The sequence below is a fragment of the Somniosus microcephalus genome, chromosome 21 (assembly GCF_052327205.1).
Source record: "Somniosus microcephalus isolate GS21.2 chromosome 21, FLI_Smic_1.0, whole genome shotgun sequence".
Classification (NCBI taxonomy): domain Eukaryota; kingdom Metazoa; phylum Chordata; class Chondrichthyes; order Squaliformes; family Somniosidae; genus Somniosus; species Somniosus microcephalus.
The window spans coordinates 58,813,543-58,834,123 of record NC_141007.1 but is presented as its reverse complement, the minus strand read 5'-3'; the positions used below and the strand labels follow the sequence as shown (position 1 = coordinate 58,834,123).

At 43.4% G+C, this 20,581-nt stretch overlaps 1 long non-coding RNA gene across 3 annotated transcripts in view; it reads right to left on the bottom strand.

The window, feature by feature from the left end:
- The window catches only part of LOC147102858 (uncharacterized), a 456,768-nt gene extending 436,395 nt beyond the window's left edge, over nucleotides 1-20,373 (bottom strand). For 2 of the 3 annotated variants that reach the window (XR_015073136.1, XR_015073135.1), the window contains exon 1: nucleotides 19,498-20,373. This is a non-coding gene — a long non-coding RNA (uncharacterized LOC147102858). The remainder of the gene's footprint in view (nucleotides 1-19,497) is intronic. The other variant, XR_015073134.1, reaches the window with a different exon arrangement.
- Nucleotides 20,374-20,581: the final 208 nt, after the last annotated feature.

Genomic DNA, 20,581 nt, shown 5'->3' with positions numbered 1-20,581 from the left:
GGATGATCAGCCATGATCTCGTTGAATGGCGGAGCAGGCTCGAAGGGCCGAATGGCCTACTCCTGCTCCTATCTTCTATGTTTCTATGTTTCTATGTTTCTCATGACTCATGAAGTAACACTGGGCGGCCAGCTGGTGGCGCCGTCCAAGGAGTATAAATACTCGGGCGTGGGCCCAGCTTGCTCAGGATGTTTCTGTAACCAGGAACTAGTGATGTAACTAGAATCTCATGGTTGTGAAACAGTTGATTAAAGCCTTGTTTTATACTCAAACCAAGTGCTCAGTAGTCTTTTTACATCAAGGGGAAGGGAGAAAGGGGACGGGAGAAAGGGGACGGGAGAAAGGGGAAGGGAGAAAGAGGCCAATCAAAAGAAAGTCTCTGGAAATGGATAAAATTTGTAGCAGATGTGAACAAAATGTATTACGCAAGTGGATGGTGTCTTGTCCATTTTGAAAATGTATTCTCGCTGCTATTTCCGGTCAGAAAAACATAGAGAGATAATATACCGTGAATCAAGAGTCAGTGGGAATGGACTTCAAGACACATTTCAAAAATGAAATACATCCCATTGGTGAAAAGGCCAACCATTCCGCTCATCAAGCCCACTCCATCCACCAGTTTAACTTAGTCTCCAAGGTCAGTAAGCACTGGTACCAAAACCAGCAAGAAAAAAAAATTGAAATTAATCCCAAACCTCCAAAGGCAATGGAAGCAAAAGCCCCAATATTCTAAAGTTGTCATGCACAGATGGCACTCCCAGATCCCCAATAAAAGAGCCATATTGATTTCTCGAGCTTGTGTGAGCAGAGAGTGAAATGAAAAAAGGAATGAACTTGCACTTATCCAGCACTTTTCACATCCCCAGGATATCTCAAAGTACTTCACAGCCAATAAGTGAAGTGTAGCCACGGGCAAACACAGCAATCAATTTGGAAACAGCATGGTCCCACAAAGAGCAACAAGATTAATGACCATGTTTTAGTGGTGTTGGTGGAGGGCTAACTGTTGGCCAGGACACCAGGAGAATTCCCCCACTCTTCAAACCATGGGATCTTATACATCCACCAGAGAAGAAACATTGGATTAGGAGGAGGCCATTCAATCCTGTTCCGCCATTCTATTAGATGATGGCTAACCTCAACATCATTTACCCGCCTTTTCTCAAAGTGCCCTGATAATCTTAAAAAAACAAAAATCTATTGATCTCAGTCTTGAAAATTTGAATTGACCCACCATCCACAGCCTATTGGGGGAAAGAGTTCCGAATTTCCTTTGTCTGAAAATATGCTTTCCGATTTCACGCCAAGCTGGCCTAGCTATGAATTTGAAGATTATGCTCCTTTGTTCTGGATTCCCCCACCAGAGGAAATAAGTTTCACTGTATCTACCTAATCAAATCCCTTTATCATTTTAAACACCTTGATTAGATCGCCCTCGACCTTATAAACTCAAGGGAATACAAACCACATCTCTGCTACCTGGCTGCATAATTTAGCCCTTTAAGACCTGGTATCAGACCTCAGTTTAACATCTCATCTGAAAGACAGCACCTACAACAATGCAGCACTCCATATCAGTACTGCACTGAACTGTCAGACTAGATTATGTGCTCAAGTCTCTGGAGCGGGGAACTTGAACCCAGAACCTCCTGGCGAGAGAGTGCCACCCACTGAGCCTCGGCTGACTCCCTAGTTTCAAATCACCCATGCATCACATTGCTGTTTAGCACAGTTACCTTAAGAATTATTTTTTTTTTAAACTATTAAAACAAGCAAAAAAATTGCATTAAAAAAAAATTACCAAAGCAACAAACGCATTGCCTACACATTTGAGTTTTCCAATAATGTGGAATTTTCTGAACCCAGTGCACCAGGATCTACACCCACCTGAAAACACAATAAAACACCAACACTTCTTTTTTAAAATTAAAAAAATTGATAGAACTTTATTTTTTGCCCCTTCAGGCCGACACCTTGATGCAGTGTCGCGTGTCTTACAGTTGAGACATTACACTGAAACTCCATTTGCCTGTTCAGGTACACATAACTGATCCGACGGGAGTTTTAAAAAGAGCAGCGAGTTCTCCCCATGTACTGACCAAGGTTCGCCCTCAACCAACAATCGCCAAAAAACAAATCAACTGGTCATTCATCTCATCTCAACGCTGGTTGTTGGACCTTACCATGCACAAATTGTCTGCCATATCTGCCTTTGCTCTTTGAAACGAACTCATTGGCTGCAAAGTGCTGTGGGATGTTCGGAGGTGGTGAAAGGTGCTACAGAAATGCAAGTTCTTTTCTTTCAATTTTTTTCTCCTCCTTTTGCACTCCCTCCCACCCCCTGAAGCCTGTGACCTATGCTGGCCTACAGTTTTTTTTAAATTTGTTTATGGGATGTGGGCGTCGCTGGCAAGGCCAGCATTTATTGCCCATCCCTAGTTGCCCTTCAGAAGGTGGTGGTGAGCCGCCTTCTTGAACCGCTGCAGTCCGTGTGGTGAAGGTACTCCCACAGTGCTGTTCCTCTTTTGATTGGACCAAGCAAAATAAACAAAAACTGCAACTAATAAAACTTTAAATAAACCTTAACAAATCAAATTAAAATTTGGTTGTCCAAATCGATTATGCACTCCAGTCCCCACGGCACCCACCGGTCGCGGAAGTACTCAAGCGTGCCGGCAGACACCGTGTGCTCCATCTCCAGGGCCACCCGGGCACGAACATGGTCGCGGAAGAGAGGCAGGCAATCTGGCTGAACGCCCACAGTGCTGTTCCTCTTTTTTGGTAGGACAAATCAAAAATAAACAAATAAACTGTAACTAATAGAACTTTAAATAAACGTTAACAAATCAAATTAGAATTTGATTATCCAAATCAATTATGCACTCCAGTCCCCGCGGCACCCACCGGTCACGGAAGTCCTCGAGCGTGCCGGCGGACACCGCGTGCTCCATCTCCAGGGCCACCCGGGCGCGAACATGGCCGCGGAAGAGAGGGAGGCAATCTGGCTGGACGACCCCCTCGACCGCCCGCTGCCTGGACCAATTGATGGCTTTCTTAGCCAGGCCCAGGAGCAGACCCACGAGGAGGTCCTCCAACCTGCCCGCTCCCCTCCGCACCGGGTGACCGTAGATCAAGAGCGTGGGACTGAAGTGCAACCAAAAATCGAGGAGCAGCCCCTTCAAATAATCCACAGTGCTGTTAGGTAGAGAGTTCCAGGATTTTGACCTAGCGACGATGAAGGATCGGCGATATACTTCTAAGTCAGGATGATGTGTGACTTGGAGGGGAACTTGGAGGTGGTGGTGTTCCCATGCGCCTGCTGCCCTTGTCCTTCTAGGTGGAAGAGGTGGCGGGGTTGGGAGGTGCTGCCGAAGAAGCCTTGGCGAGTTCCACATGTACCAGTCACCCGCCAGTACATCACCTAAGTGGCCATACTTAACATGGGAGCTTAGGCAGCAACTGTCGCAGGTTATTTGAAAGCAAAAGTGATGAGCCGAATTCGGTCCTCATCCAAGAACACTTGGTCGGGCAAGAGTCACTGGCTGTGAGGAATGGGAAACCTGGCTAATTTATCGCCTCCCTAACTAAGGGTTGCTGCGGCCAAGGCATGTACTTAACTGCCATGCCAGGGTAGAACTTGGGATCTTACCGCTTTGCATGGCTCTGTTTCACAGCGGACATCCACTTTACCATCTAAGGCACCAGGGGTGCTTAATGTAACTGGAGAATTACATTTTTTGAAGCTATGCAACGACAGAAATGCACGCTGCTAAACTCCACAATGCACCAAATCCAGCTTTCTTTTCAAACCCTGAGAATAACACTTTTTTTTAAAAATGCATCGGGAATCAATCACCTAATTATCTACTTAGCATACCAAGTTACTTATTTGAAAACATACACTGATTATATAATAATAGGCAAAGACAAAACATTTTTTTTTTTTTAAATTCCACGTAACAGTCTGTGCACTAACTTTTCCCCCTCCTCAAACCCATGCAATTTTAGGCTTGATTTCTGTCTCCGTGCTCAAGAATGCAGGTTACTTGCTGGGAGACGCCCAGCAGAGGCAGCGGACCTCCCTCAGCACAAACACCTCGCCAGTTCACTCTTGAAACAAAGGTGCTTTTTTACTTCCCAAGGGTCAGCATATTTTAATCAGATGTGTGCTTGTTTGCGCATTGGACCCAGGCTCGTTCTGGCTCTTTATGCTCTATGGGTGCTTATAACTCTCCAGACAAGCTCCACATTGTTTCGCTACACCAATAAATGACAACTCCCCGCACTGACACACTTTAAAGTTGCTCAAATGGGCCTTTTCTTTTTTGATATAAAAAAAAGCTTGTATTCTGCTCGCTTTGTACGTTAGAAGAGGTCTGAAACAGAGCATTGTTAGTGAACTATTTCACACAGGAGCGAGGTGAAATTACTGCCAATAAAAAGAGCAGTTATTCAGTTAAAATCTCTTCATACATGCCCTAAAGCGAACCCAGCAATTTATACACAAATACAACTTTTAAAATGAGTAATTGTGGCAATTCTACCTAAATGTTTTTAGCAGATGCAGAGTTTAAATGCACACCTCTACAGCACATGTGAGTTATTGTAGGTCATCCAACCAGTTCATGTTGAAAGTCAAAATATTTAAGCGCTTCATAATTTACAGCCCATCCATGTACATACTGTAGAAAACAATGGGGGGGGGGGGGGAAATAAATCGACAAATGCCACCAAAGATTTGACTTACTCAGTTCTATTTAACTGACTGACTGAAGGAATAAAAAGTTTATTTTAAGGGCAAGCAGCACTCACTGCTGAAAAGATTGCATTTTTATTTATGTAAAAATCAAACGTAAAATGGCCGGGCAGAGTCAACCCCCGGTTTCGACTTGGCAAGGGCCCAAAGCACAAAACTACTGCTAAATTTTGGACTCATTGACACCGACAGGCCACAGAATGACTAATGTGGGAAATATTTAAAATGTTGCACGTCAAAACTAAAAGCAGTAGGAGGTGCTGTCTGCGGCACACTGTTGCCTCAGTGTAGAGGGAGGTTTACTCTGCACCGGGCTGTGCTGTGCCTGACCTCAAATGGTTTGATGCTGACACTGGATGGCCAAAATGGGGGAAAAAAATGCTCCAATCTCCGGTGCCAACATCCTTCACCTCGAGAAACACACACACACACACACAGATGAATTGTGCTCACTGGTCAGTCAGTCATTAGTACAGTGTAACCCAAAATTTACAGATACACCATGGATTCAAGTTGGCGAGAGCCTAAAAAAAACCTCACCATTCACTACTGTGGAGACGGTCAGAGTTGGTGATGAAAGCCTGTGGCACTTGTGAATTAAGGCCGCCAGACATTGGCAGTTGTCCCTCATCCACTGTCAACAGTAGCACATCTTCACCTGTTCCAAAAGCACTGAAGCAGGCCGGTATAATGGCAAGATAACTGAGCCTCAGTGTCTGCATATTTTTATTGGATTTTAAAAAAAAAATCATTTAAGGTTATAAATTATCATAGTTGCAGACTTCAATGGGAATTTTCTAATGATTTCATTTCAACTGAATTTATAAAATTTGGAGAAAGATAATTTCCCATAAAGCCAATCCTTGATTTCAAGTTTCAAATCTGTTAGATCTGTCGGCAATAGTTTTGTTTCTTCTCAGTCAAGCCACTGAGTGGAGCCCTTGAGAGAAATTGAACATCTTAGTTAAGATTTTCTTTTTATAATTGTGTCTCCTTCTCTCCTAAAAGGCACCGACTCCCTCATGGAGTACGTTCCATGGGTGGTGGTTGTCCTCTAGTACCTTGGCATTGACTCCTTCATGGGGTACGTTCCATGGGTGGTGGTTGCCCTCTAGTACCTCACCCACGTAACCATCATTCACATGCAAACCTCAACAGTTAGTGGTGACTGGCTATCAGACTGTTGAAGAGGTCAGAGTTGAAGCCAATCCGGTCCTCACCTGGCTTCTACATGGTCACACTTCCAGCGAGGGGTCACTGCTTAGTTTTCAGGAGCGGGAACCCAAAGCCACTTTCCCTTCTCTAATCCAGGAACACTACCGCTAACTGTAGCAGCCGTATCACGAGCCCAACTGAGAATAGCTAACTGAGCCCAGGCTTGAGACCAAGCTTAAGAGTTTTCCTGGGTTGTATGATTCAGAGATGGAGACTTTGCTGGAGCAGCTAAATCTCCTAGTTTTATTAACAAATCCATCCATCAACACAAGCATTGAGAGTTGGGGATGGTGGGTGGAAGAAATTAATCGTCTGCCTGATCGCTTGGCTTAAAGAAGGATGATGAAGATTAGCTATCCTCCATTAAGAAAAAAAGTATACACATGTATATTTATGAAATTTGAGTGGATAGCAAGACTTAACACCTTTGCAGCTCTCTCTCTCACACACACACACACACAAACACATTTCCAACTCTTACCATCTCTACAATCCTGTACAACAGCATTTCTCTATCTTTGTGGCTACATTGGGATAAAATCATGTCCCTGCTCCATCGTATGTGAGCAATAAGTTATCTGCCTATCACAACCTAATCAGCAGCAGATAGAGGCACATGTTAACTCAATCACTGCTGCTACGGTAACGTCACAAACACCTGAAAGCTAACTTTTTGTTTATTGTATTTAATTCAAAAACTTAACCCTTTCTTTTAGGAATAACTAACATCCACATGTTTTTAAGTTGCCTTTATCTTGCATTAGGTAGAATTAAACCAATACTTCATGTAATACACAAGTTATTCACCACTGATACAGTAAACAGGGAGATTGCCAATTAGAGACAAGTTAGGGGTCAATTTCATACCCACTAAAACTCATTTTACTTTTGATTTTTGTAACTAATTGTGGTAGCATTCACACTGAAACACGTTATCCCTCAAGCCAGCCAATGAGTAGGCCAAGACTTTTACTGCATCTTGTTCCCATTACTGTACAGTAAGTATAGCAATGTGCTAGAATGTAAACATAAAGTATTTAAAAAGAGGAAGGTAGAACAGCAGCAATACGAATGAGACAAATGGAAAGAAAGAACAGGCGAGTATTACAGGCCAACATGAGCTCGCAGCACTTTCATAAGAAAACTAAAATTTACAATTCACAGGCAACTACATTTTTTCTAGGACACTTGAAAAAAATTAGAATGATCTTCTCTCCAATTCAGGGAGGGAATGGAGGAGGCACAAGATGACCCAACACAATGGAAGAGCGAAGTCTTTCAGCTCCAAATTTCACCAATATTACCAACTTAATAAAAGGAATGTTGCACAATCCACCATGGACCATGTTGGAAATATAGCGCTCACCTGGCTTTGGTCCTATGACTAGGTATGACCTTGACATGGCACACTGTTGTACAAGACAATAACTTTGATTATTCTTCATGCACAAAAAAGAAATCTGCGACAAAAAGTTAAAAAGAGTACAGACATCTTGGTGCCAAATCACACATCACCCAGTCAGGAGTTGATTTAACCCTGTACTTTGCAAGAACCTCCACTTCTAGCTCAGTTCCTTGCAGATAACTTCCGTCATTAGCGATTTCCACAGAGCCTGCATTGGATTGTGCGGTTTTTGAAATCAAACTGTGGAGTGCACCTAAAGCCAAGTTAAAAAGGACTGCCTCCTCGAACTGAAGCACTGGCCAAGTCAGATGGAGAAGTATCACTGAGGGACTGGCTATCCAAAATGGTTCCAGTAATGACACGCACCCCTACCAGAGACCACATCAATAACAAAAACAACAGCCAAAACACAATGCAGGAAATGGTTACTTATGAATGGGCTCAAATCTGCAATCCAATAAAGTTTCTGGTATTTTACAGCCCGTATTTCAAGTGCTGCAATGTTTGATAATATTGGAACAGGAGTTGGTGGTCAGAAGCAAAGCAGACCAGACTATACATAAATCAAACACTTCAGACCAGAAATGATATTCAGCTGCTCTGACTGGCCCCGGTACTGAACACAGAAATTGGTGCATTAATTCTATGCATCATTATTTGGTATTTTTACATCAGATACGGGCTTATTACAAAAGATCCAGCAGACAATTGAAGTAACATTTGGGTACAATACTATAAGGAGAGTATGAAGGATGTGATCAGGACAGGTTTTCACAGTGGCACTGGTGATTTCTGGAAGTTGAAATGAGTTTCTATTGCAGCCACAATACTAATGCAATTATTGAAATTGTTCTGTTATTTCCATTTGTGTCAGAATTGTCACTGGCACAGGACAAATGCTGCTCTGCCCTTGCTTGGGTTTTGATGGGGGCTGGGGGTGGGGGGTTGAATTGGTTATTGGCAGATTGCTGGGATGTCTCTCCTGCCCTTTGCTCTCCATGGCAACGAATACACCCACTTTGTGCACTCTGGAGTTAAGCCTTCTGCATCTTGTGCTGTGAACAACACATTTCTGAACGAGAGGAATCTTATCAGCCAACACAGGCCTGGTACCAGCACTATTACAGCTCCATTGTTCATATAGGTCAAAATCTAGTGACGGCAAAGGGTTCATTCATTGTTACACGCAGTCTAGGCTGTCACTATGTTTATGTGCAGTAGAGAGTCCAGCTCATTTTTCACCACCAAAGTAGCTTCATTACATAGTGACATTTAACGTCCACTTTTCCCCAGCAAGATTTCGCTTCTCTCGGTCGACAAAGAATAAAGATGTTTTGTAACTATATCCATAGATCACTTGAAACGATCTTCAGCAGCCACACAGGAACTTTTCAAAATGGTTAGTCTAACCAGTGTAATACAAAGTGTGCGGTCTTTGTGAAAAACCATCACCGAGCACTGAAGATACATTTTCTTTGAAGTAAAGTTGATATTTCTTGGTTGTGTAGAACATTATATATGTGCTTAACTTACAGCAATTATGATTTTTTTTTTCTTTGATAAGACAGTGGTCAACTTTGATGGACTGTTGGCCTAAAGGGATTAATTTTCCCCAGTTTCCCCTTATGGGGTGGGGGGAGGGGACGTGCCATGGAAAACTGATTGGGATCCCTTGGTGGCTCAGAGTGTTTATCCAGTGAGTAAGAGGTCCCAGGTTCCATCTTCAGTCAGTGCTGTTCTCAGCTAGAGGAGGAGTGCGACAACTGGCCTCAGGGCCCGGATTATAGAATAGGAAGAGCAGCCTGGGCTCCTATTCCCAAATCGCTATCCCGACTCCCTGCTGGAAATGCACAGGCTCAGGTTCTGCCCTAGACATGAGTCTAGGTTCGGATCGGTCATGGCCCTGTGGGTAGCGGAGCGGGCCCAGGGGCCGTGTAGCCTGATCCTGCTCCTATTTCGTGTGTCTAATTCTGTTAGATTCAGGAGATGGTTCTGCGATAGTAGATTGGCGGTTAGGATCAGATCAGCCATGATCTTATTGAATGGCGGAGCAGGCTCGAGGGGCCGATTGGCCTACTCCTGCTCCTATTTCTTATGTTCTTATGTTCTGATGCCTCCATGAACAAAAATAGCCTGTCAAAACTAACCAGACTCACACATGAATAATGCCCACTTGGGTGAGGTATCAGAGGGCACCTGTGGAACAGGGAAATCCTAGCAAGGAGTAAATACCTTCAGGAAAGAACGGGGGTTGGGGGGGGGAAAGAGAAAAGGAGAAATAAAGAAAAAAAAGCTGATGAAACTGGTGGTTATATGAAAGCAGTTAGAATAACCCAAGTGGTTGGATGGAGACTGGCCAGGAGTACTCAGCTCCGAGAGCGAGCCCTCACAGTGGACAAGAGCAGCGTGATTTACAGTGCCCACCATCCCGCGTGAAATGCTGTTTTGTTAGGGCCTGCTCATAGACACAAAGTCTGCCTTTGTCTCCAGCGGAAAAAGGAATTTTTTGTCTTCAGGGCCTGACCGAGTTTACATGACACTCCAGTACTCTTTGTAAACTCACATTTTCAGAGTGTCGGACAATGAAAACAATCCAGATAGTCACTTGGCATTAGACAGTTGCCTCTCTTGAACAGAAAAAAAAAAGAAGTGCTTGTTGGAAGAAATTTTAATGAGGGGTCAGTGGAGAAGGGAAGCTGGAGGAATACATTGCATCCTGACAGAGGGTCTCTGTCAGACTGCAAACTGAGAACTCGGAGCAAGTTACAAATGCTTCAAAATAGTTTTTTTTTTTAAAATGCCATGGAAAAACAGTGCGGCTATGTCTGCTTCACATGGGAAAGAAAAATCAGCCTTCCTACAGTCAGAAAATCATGGCAGCTAAAGGCATCCTGTGCTGCCTTTTATATTTGCCTCAAGTAGAGCTTTGCCTTTGAAAATATACTTTGAGGTGGGTTTCAGCGCCTTGAGACAGCATCACCTCATGTACAGTACATTACAGCACTGTCTCCCCATTCAGCTCACTAATATAAATGCACCATCAGTCAAGAATTTGGCTAATATAGAAAAAAGCATTTAGACACAAACAAAATTACCTGACATGACGACATTAAGGCAAACGACAAGAGTATCAAAAATGTTATTTTCCCTTCTGCAGTGTGATTGTGTAAAGAAGCAACAGTTCAAAGACCCAAGTACCTGTGCTGTAGGTTTGTGTTGTGTTTGTACAGGTTACGGGATTTGAGAGCCCAGGTTTCAAACAGGAAAGTCTGGTTGCAAGATCCAACATATGAGGTAATGATTATTTAAATTGAGTGTTAAAAAACATCTAATGGGACAAAATGGGTCTGTTCTATTTCCTTTTATATATAAAAGTCATAAATATTTTTAGTATTCAAGAAAAAAAAGGATTGCAGTAGAAATATCTCACGAGGTGATGATACGTCAAGTCTGCTTGCAGATTATTAGTCAATAAATATGCCAGATGCAATGTCTGTTTTCTTCTTTCTGCTCAAGATTTATGACAGCTCCATGCAGCAGAAATGTATTCATAAAGCGATGTGTGTGGAAAAATGTGTTTTTTTTATATAAAACTCTTTCGAGTTCCAATACACACTCAGTATCCAAGCAGGCAATATGACTGCTTGCCTGTCAACCCCCGCATGCCACAACAGAGCTCCTATTCTACTAGACTTAGTTAATCTGTTCTATGGACTAAAAGCATCTTTGTGTGATCACTGGCCCTTTATCCATTCTCCTCTTCCAAAACAGGATCTGTCCACAACCTCCAGACACAGCCACGGCTACCTGCTCAACCTCGTAGAAGAGTGATTCAAGGCTTACCCTGCAGACAACTGCAAGAGGGGGAATCTGATACAAAAGATAAAAAGGCACAGGGTTCTTATATATATATCTCACACAGACGGTTCCTTAGATTGATTATTTTTAATATAAACAGTTTATTTGGGGTGAGCCAATTATTCTGCTTGCAGTCATTTCAAATCCTTGCTGTACTCTGCTAAACTGATGTGCAATGAAGTATAGAGGTAGCGATTCAAGATTATGCATCTCTTTTGTGCTTTGTATACTTAAAATGTCACAGTAACCCCTTGGCCCTGATGACTGGGTTTAGAACTCTTTTTGATCTGAAGGAAAGTGTATACATATCGAAAACAGCAGCTGGAAACAAAGCAGCTATTTTAAACATGTAGCAAATCCTGAGCTGCCAAGACCCAGTCACATGTGTCTTACCGAGCAAGTGGAGTTGAAAATAGCTAAGGGATGAGGAGAGAAAAAAAAAATTCTTGAAATTGCATTTCTTTACTAGTTGCTCTCTGGTGTTTCTGCTCACAGACAAAAAGGAAACATTCCCCGAATCCTGTAAACTTCTCTTGGCTTGTCTCTGGGACGGAGGGTAAGAGGAGGTTTTTTTCCCCCCAAGAACAAAAAACTGGGAGCGGGTATCGGGTGGTCAGGTAGAGTGTCAGACCCCCGCCTTCCCCGACATCATCAATTTGAGGCCTGGGCTATTTTAACTCCTGGGCCTCGTTTACATCAAACTGGCAACCCAGAGACCGCCCACTTGCACTCGATTAAGTCATCTGTGTGGGGGAGGCGGGGTGGGGGGGTGGGTTTAAGAGAGGGCTTCGGCAGGGTCTTGAGGGTGGGAGGGGATGTAGCCAAGGGCAGTAGGGCCAGACATTTCTTGTGGGGCCTGGAGTAACACTCCTCCTCTTCCTCCTGCCCCTGGCCCTACTAGGGAAAGTTTAACCTTTACCCCACAGGGCCTCTTCTTCCTCCAGACCAGGTGTCGCCAATCAGGGTGGCCGCGCCCCACTCAGTCGGCAGTTAAGATGCCGTCGAGCTCTTAACATCACAGGACCCCGATTTGCATGTATTAATTAGGCTCCAGTCTTAGTCAAACAGGCATCACGGCCCCCTAAAGGCAAGTGCCCAATTAGGTGGTGACTGGTAGGAATCAAGCGAGAAGGGGGCGGCAGGTTTTCGGAGGCGATTTTAACTGCGCAACCACCCCCACTGAGCGCGGTGGAGGCCTCTAATAATTAAAAATAGAAATCTATATTAAAAAAAAAAGATACATTCAAATTTAATTTAAGCACGTTTCTGGTATTCATTTGTGCAGAGTCACAATTTGTTAAATTTAGTCAACGAGTATAGTTATTCTCGTACAGGGAATACACCCTGGGAGACTACTTCTCACTTCCAACCACACATCTACAATTCAAACAGGCAGGACAGATGTTGAAGTAAAAGATTATTTAACCCCTTGCCTTGAGCAGGGAAAAGAAAAATTCCTTCAACCTTTTGTGTGCCCATTTATATTTAGACGGCGAGGAGAATAGTTTGGAATCACAGCAACCCTCTCAATGTGGACTGGAATTGCTCAAGCTCTACCAGTATTTTTGGTGCAGTATTGAGAGCCACATTTTCCAAATGTGCAATCACAGCACACAGCCTCGCCAGGAAATTATGGACCGACTCCCATGATTTTCCTTCCACTTCAAATGGGGAAAGAAACCCATGGAGTGTGCACCTGTGAGGACTTCCTGAAATGCAGGGCCAGCAAACAAAGCTCTCCACTGGGAGCCCAGATTCAGAAAGTCAACCCTGATGATTGTACTGGTAACACCTTCCAGATATAACTTGGGCGGACTATTGAGTTCTGGTCTGCCACAGCACAAACCATTTGCCAATCAAGAGGGCAGACAGCTCACTACCAACGCAGCTCTGTAGTTGGCCACTAGGAAGCACACAGAGTGGTACAAATCAACATCCTCTCCTATTCTCTGTCTCTGCAGAAGCTCCTGGTTTCCATTCTGGCCTCATGCCAATTGAACGGAAATAGCGAATTCTCCACATAGGGAAGCACAGGTGGAACGCTCATCCTACCTCTCCCCAATAACATGCGTTACTACACTGGTGAACTGCTGTACCAGAATTCTTAGAATGATTGGACCGATTAGCATTCTACTGTAGACTGTCTTTTGGGAATTCTATTATACACAGCTTCACTGAGTCCACACAAGTACATCCATCTTCACACATGCACACGCACACACGCGCGCACACACACACACTTAAATTGCAAAGCAATAAAACCTGGAAGAAAGTTATATAAATGTAACACACACCACAGTGCAGTAGTATATGCTTCTTATATCTCAAGGAACTGATTTTTAATCACTTGTGATGTATGTGGCTAGGCTGCATGGAATAGAACAATATACTATCAGGTGCTGTACCATCTATATCAGGTCCTGTACCATCTATATCAGGTCCTGTACCATCTATATCAGGTCCTGTACCATCTATAAAGGACACTCTGTACAGATGCTATTTCTAGTCATCTCTTGCAATGATATAATGCCTTTTTGATGTGAAGAACGGTTGGATTTTATTTGCATTATTTTAACTAACACTTTAGGAACAACACACGAGATGCCATCATACATGAAGTGTGATTAATTGGGTGGGTAGAGAGACACAGCTACTTAGCCAATACACAGTGGGATTGTGCTGCCCATAACAGAGGGGTGGGGGAGTACCCAATTCTCTAATCAGTAACTAACTGTTGTCATCAGCAAAACAAAAAGACAGCAACAGGAATTACGCTTCAAAGTGATTCATAGTACTTGAAACGCTTTGAGAAATTTCTGAGCGGTGCCATATAAATTCTTGCCATTCTTTGGTGAAAACAAAGGGATTCTCAGCATAAATGTTTCAACATTGAGTAAAATAGGTACAGGTCTACGGTGCCATGCCACGAGTTTCAAATTGTTACATTTAAGAACAGAAGAAATAGGAGCAGGAGTCGGCCATTTGACCCTTCGAGCCTGCTCCACCATTCAATAAGATCATGGCTGATCTTCGACCTCAACTCCACTTTGCTGAACTATCCCCATATCCCTCGATTCCCTTAATATCCAATAATCTATCGATCTCTGTCTTGAATATACTCAATGACTGAGCCTCCACAGCCCGCTGTGGTAGAGAATGCCAAAGATTCACATCCTTCGGAGTGAAGAAATTTCTCCTCATCAGTCCTAAATGGCTGACCCCTTATTCTGAGACGGTGACCCCTGGTTCGAGACTCCCCAGCCAGGGGAAACATCCTCCCTGCATCTACCCTGTCAAGCCCAGTAAGAATTTTTTAATAGCTTGAGCAATTTCAGATATAAAATTAGCCAAGGGACACAACCACTCAGGAGATGATAATCAACCTAACCAGGTTCTGCAGAAGATACATAGAAAGGGATGAGTTAACAATGCAATTTAAAAAAAAGTTATACATACACGTCTTGCTAAGTGTCAGCCATTTTTGTGCGTGTATAAAAATGGCTGATACTTAGCAAGACACAGCCTTGAAATTCCTGGAGTCCACTCTGCCACCACAAGGGCAGTGGAAAGGAACACCCCACTTACCCTAGCTCGAGACCAGAGGCCCAATCCCAAATCCCAAATCCTGGGGATGGGGTCATTGGAGTGGCCGTCCGGTGCCTGCAAGGGCATTTCAATGTGCCCATCCCAATCTGCCCTTGTAAGGTGGAGCTGCCCACAGCTACCCTGCCCCAGATCCCACAATGCATAAGAAATAAAAATTATGTTTCAGGTCCAGAAGGAGTCCCTTCGACTCTCGATTTATATTTTGCTGTAGAAATTCTACTGGCGTTCTCAAAGAGTTAAAGAGTATACTGTAATTGCTAGTAAAATGTTGTCATCCAAATGTTTCTATGCACGCAAGAGTTTAAAGCAATGTGCAGGTGCTCCATACCTCAATGTCTGGCAATAAATGTTCCATTAGCAAGCAGTTCTTATATAATCCCCCATTCCCTCGGACTTCCTGTCAGAGACCTGGAGACTTCAATAGTTCTTTCTGAGTCATGCTCTGTATCGGGCAACACCAGCTGAAGGCAGCACTGTTTCAATGAATTAACCTCTAAAACGTCATTCATTTAACCTCAACTTAAACACAAATATTATGGGAAAGGAGGCATCTTACAGCCCAATAGGATGCACGGCCAAGACTGGACTGGGTGCAGTGATGCAATACATGTTAAAATACTACAAAATTCAATACTATTTAAAAGCAAGTAGAAATGATCATCTCCTGCATTGATTTGCCCCAAGATGAATGACTTATGTACAGAACTGGAAAAACAGGCTTACCCTGTCGTAGTGTGACATTTGAAAATGTTTATTTACCCTCAATGTGTCAAAATACAACCATCATTGTCCTGAACGTCCCTCCAGCAGATTAATCACAACTATTCTTGCAAATAAATGTATACATGCAAAAAAAAACAATAATCTGCCATAAATAAGAGGCCTCTACCGTTTGCTGATCGCAGCAGATTCGAAACGGCAGCAGCTTTATGTAAGTGTGAGCCTGTTGAACCCAGTGCATGTTAGATTGTAATTTTGCCCAAAGCAAATAATGTTTTCAAACTCTGTTGTATTTGAATAATACCCTTCAATAGTGGTGATTACACCCAAGGTCAGCGGAGGCTGGGTCATACCATGAAAATGTGTCCATATTATATTAGTTCATGCAAGCTACTTGATTCTTGCCACTTATTCCCAACCACCACCTCCCCCGCTAAGAAGATAGGAGCAGGAGTAGGCCATTCAGCCCCTCGAGCCTGCTCCGCCATTCAATGAGATCATGGCTGATCATCCAAACTCAGTACCCTGTCCCTGCCTTCTCCCCATCTCCCTTGATCCCTTTAGCCTTAAGAAATATATCTAAACTCCTTCTTGAATATATTTAATGAATTGGCCTCAACTGGAGGACCACCCATGTCTCATTTAGATTGTTCAACTATCTCTACTTGAAGAGGTTCCACGCGAGGCGGAGGCTGCTATTTTGGAATCCGCTCCATTTACACTGCAGCAGTCTTGAGAACACTGGGGGGGGGGGAAATAATAATTGTGCATTGGGGAAAATTGTACAGCCAGAACTCAAATTGCTAACCACAGACTTTCCCCACATCATCGGGGAAGTCTGAACAGACCAGCAACGCAAATCCAGGTGAACAAACCAGTGTCTCATCAGGCGCTCGGTTAACAAAGCTGCTCCCCTGGTAGTGTAGTGAGAGAAGTGCTGTCGAGGTGGGTCTCTGTGCCACTGGAGGCACGAGCACCACTTCAGTTATCAACTACTACTGCTGCCAGCGTTGAAGCTTGCTCGGGCAGCAACACCATCACATAAAAGGCAGCCTTACATTCACTCGAATTGGTCCGAGTTTGGACCATCTCTGGGCTCAGGAGAGCAATGCTGTGTTCCACAACATTTACTTTCTGCTTAAACTCTACTATTGCCAAGGAGCATCTTCAACAGCAGAATTCAAGGGTGATCTAAACTTTAAAATATAGTATTTAAGAAAACAAACATTCTCCCTCAAGTTTACGTGTTATTTCTGTGGAAAAATCACATGAAAGTCCCAGCTTCCTGCTTCCGTGTGAACAGAGCACTTTAATGGGCTCAATTATCGAAGTTAAATTATGTCAGAGGCCCAGAGGGCAATAATCTTTTCTTTGGTTGCTCTCTGGCAGCACTCAACGAGGACCGACGTCTGCTATATTATCTGTACAGAACAGCCAATATCAAGGACTATATTAGTTACCCTTAGGAGGTGATCAGGACTTCACACCAGGCTCAGGACACAATCCATTCATGTGAGCAGAGGGCAGCTTTTTGGAGCAAAGTTTTGTTGATCTATGGCAGAAAACTGCCCCCCCCCCCTTAATTCCAGGATGTAGTGTTGTCAGTCACTTTATAAGTTAAAAATGACACACTCAAATTTGAACTTTAAGATGAAACTTAAATTTACTGATGGTTGTCTGTACATCTGCATTTTTAGCTAGTCACATTACTGAAGGTTAATAATGTAATGCATATATGCGTGAAATATGTACCGTGAGAGAAATTTGATTTGAGAATATAACAGTACAATTCTAAGTGATGGAAAAATACACCATGAACTTTGGTGTGGTGCAAATGAGGATTCTATTTATTGAAAGAGGAAGTTAACCCTCCCCCAAGACCCAGCACTATGTGATGTGGTACTGAACCACACAGATCATAAGGGTCCACCTGCAATTCCTACATGGTGCCAAGTTAACCTATTTCAAGGCGAGTGCTTCAATTGTTTGGTTCCCAAGCCAGAAGAGGAGAAAATTAATCATCCGGGATCTCATTTTCGATCCTGGAAAAGCCGGGCATTGGATGAGGACAGGAAGTGGAGAGGCTGTGTCGATAAACCCTCCCCCCCGCCCCCCCAAAAAAGCTGAATAGTCTACTGACACACACAGCCCAACCTCAGACATGAAGACTGGCTTCTTGAGAGAGGTGCTAGAGGCATTATGGAACTACAGTGGAACACAGCAAGGAGGATTAAAAGGGCCATTGGGGGGAAAAAAAAGACAGGTTGTGTATGCAACTGATCACTCCCCCCTTTAGTAATTATACTAAAAGTGTTACAGATCACAAGGTAGATCAATATCATATTTCAGAATTAGTTAGGTCTCAAATGTACCAAAGTCTTTAAGTATTATGCATATTACAGTATTGTGAAACTAAAACACCTATAAATAATAATTTGGATGACATTTTGTGTCTAAAATACAAATCTCAAAGTTCAAACAGTTATAGAAGGAAACCATTGATTTCAATGATTCTGCATTGAGTGGGTTCCTTTACCATTTTCAGTTACAATTTAAATTGGAGAGTGGGGGGGACTGTACCTTTTCAGTGTCCATTAAGGCTATTTTTAGATAGTTTAAAGTGCAACAAAGCAGAATTGGCGAGGTCTCAGGTAGACGGATGCAGTGCCCTTTTCAAACCCGAGTTGAAAGTGCTGAATCAGAGGACAACAACCCCGACTGGCGTTTAAAGCGTGTTGCCTGGCTTCAACCCCGAATGTGAGGAGACAAAAAGCGCCACCCCAGCGGTCGGCCGATTGGCTCCTTCCTTTCGCATTTGAATGCCGGAGATCGAGCGTGCGATTGGGGAGCGCTGCTGCCAGTCACCGAGCCCAAGCTGAAGCGCACGGTGCGCGGCTGACAGGTGCATCCCAGGGCACGGGAGGGAGGGAGGCAGCACCCCGCCAGACAGCCGGCAGCCAAGGTGCGAAAAACGCTATTTCACACTTGGCATGACAAGCAGCGCGGATGCAATCGATACTTTCGAGAGAGGGAGGGAAGAAACAGCCCGTTTGGTTCAATAAAAAACACACAATAAACGCATCATTTAATATCTACACTGACCCTAATACTATACTGAGCAAGTGATCATAGAAGTCCTGGCCCCTCTTCCATGAGTGATGCCAGCTCATGTCTAAAGGATCAAATTTATAGACAACAAAAAACCAATTTCCAAAATCCATGCTCATATTTGCAAGAAATGCTGAGTTTAGCCCCCAAAAAGCACTGGACGAATTTTAATTGCATGAAATCTAGTCTGAACAGAAATAATTTATTAGGAGTTACGATCCATAAAAAAACAAAGAATTATGTAACATTGCAAATGTCACAAGGTGTTAAAGTACCGAATGGTTTAAAAACCAAGTCACAGCAAAAGACCTTTTAACTATTACATATCAAAATAAAAAAAAAAGGGGGAGGATTAATACCTAGTCCGAAAACATCACTTTTTTTTTTAAACACACAAGTTCACCTGATCCATGTGCACAGGCTGCTCACATTTCGGGAAATCGAGGGGAAACTGGCTAATTGTGTCACAAGTAATAGCAATCCGGCACGGTGCGGAAAGAGTTAACGCCAGAACCCGCTAAAACCCAGTTTGAACAATCTCAGTAAAACACAGTACAATGTAACATATTGTATGTGCATGGAGCCATATACTGTCACAATACCGCACTGTAGTGTTCACTATTTCAATTAAGCAGTGCTCCATCAAAGGCCCTTTGTAATCCATTAATCTTGAAAGGCAGCAGATAAAGGGTTATTTTAATAAGATATTGCCAACTTAATGATCAGCTCCGACAGCTTAGTTGGTTTGAAAAAAAATCAATTATCGATTTCAACTGTTAACCAATATTTACTAAATTGCAAATACATGTTTGTACTGAAGCACACTTACCTCTTACTAAATCCATACCAAAATGTAGTAAAATCCCCATTATCGTACTGAGATTAAATCCACATAGTATCCGCTATACATCCCAGGCTTTTCAATACATCATCTGGATATAATATATCCTCGGAGTTCCATGCATCCCACTCAATGGCGAAGTTAACCCAAATTACAAGAACATTCCAAAAGCTTGTAACATATTCCAGGTTTCTTTTTTGCTCAGAAAAATAACTTGCTGATAAGCCATCTCCATAAATCCAGCTGGTAGCCAGCCACAGTGCACATCCCCACGGTTGGTGATGGTGACCATGACATTTTCATTTTCTTGATGCAAAAACACACACACCCCCCAAATGAAAATGCTTCAATTCCAATAATCCAAGAAAAGTCTCCCAATAATGAATGAGGCATTTTTCCATCAACAGAGCCAATATTTCTTGTGGCTAAAATGCATTGACTCAATGATTCCAATAATCCTAAATACTGTATCAATGTCTTCCCAATAGTGCTGGGGATAAGCAAAACGTTAAAAAAGTCAAAATAATCCAATGTAGTCATCTTGAAAGGTGTAGGGAATCACACATCCAGCAGTCCTGGTGAAAAGTCCTTAGCTCCAATAATTCTAGAAACTCCAATTCTTTTTAAATTCGAAAAAAAATCATAAACGTCCAAATCTAAGTAATCCTGGATATATTCATTCCTGATGTCCAGCAGCAATGCAAGCAGTCAGCAGCTGTTGTTGCATTTTTTTCCCCTTCTCTCTTTCTGCCCCCAGTGAGCAGTGTCCCTTTGGATGGAGTGCATTCCTGCCCCACCAGCACTGTACCTTGCACACAGTGGAGCCCCTGTCTGCAGCTACTGTGCCTGAGAGTGAGCCATTCACGGGCTATAAAGCAACGGCTCAACCTAACCTGCTGGATTTCCGCGTCCGCGGCCACTCAGCGTCAGGCTCTCCGCGTTCTGCGCGGAGCGCCAGCCAATCGGAAACAAACGAGGGGCGGGGCTCTGGTTCGACAGCGGAGCCGATGCCGGCCGCGGGGCATTTCGGGAGCTGCAGTGCTCGCTCTCTCTCTGTCCTTCGCCAGCGAGT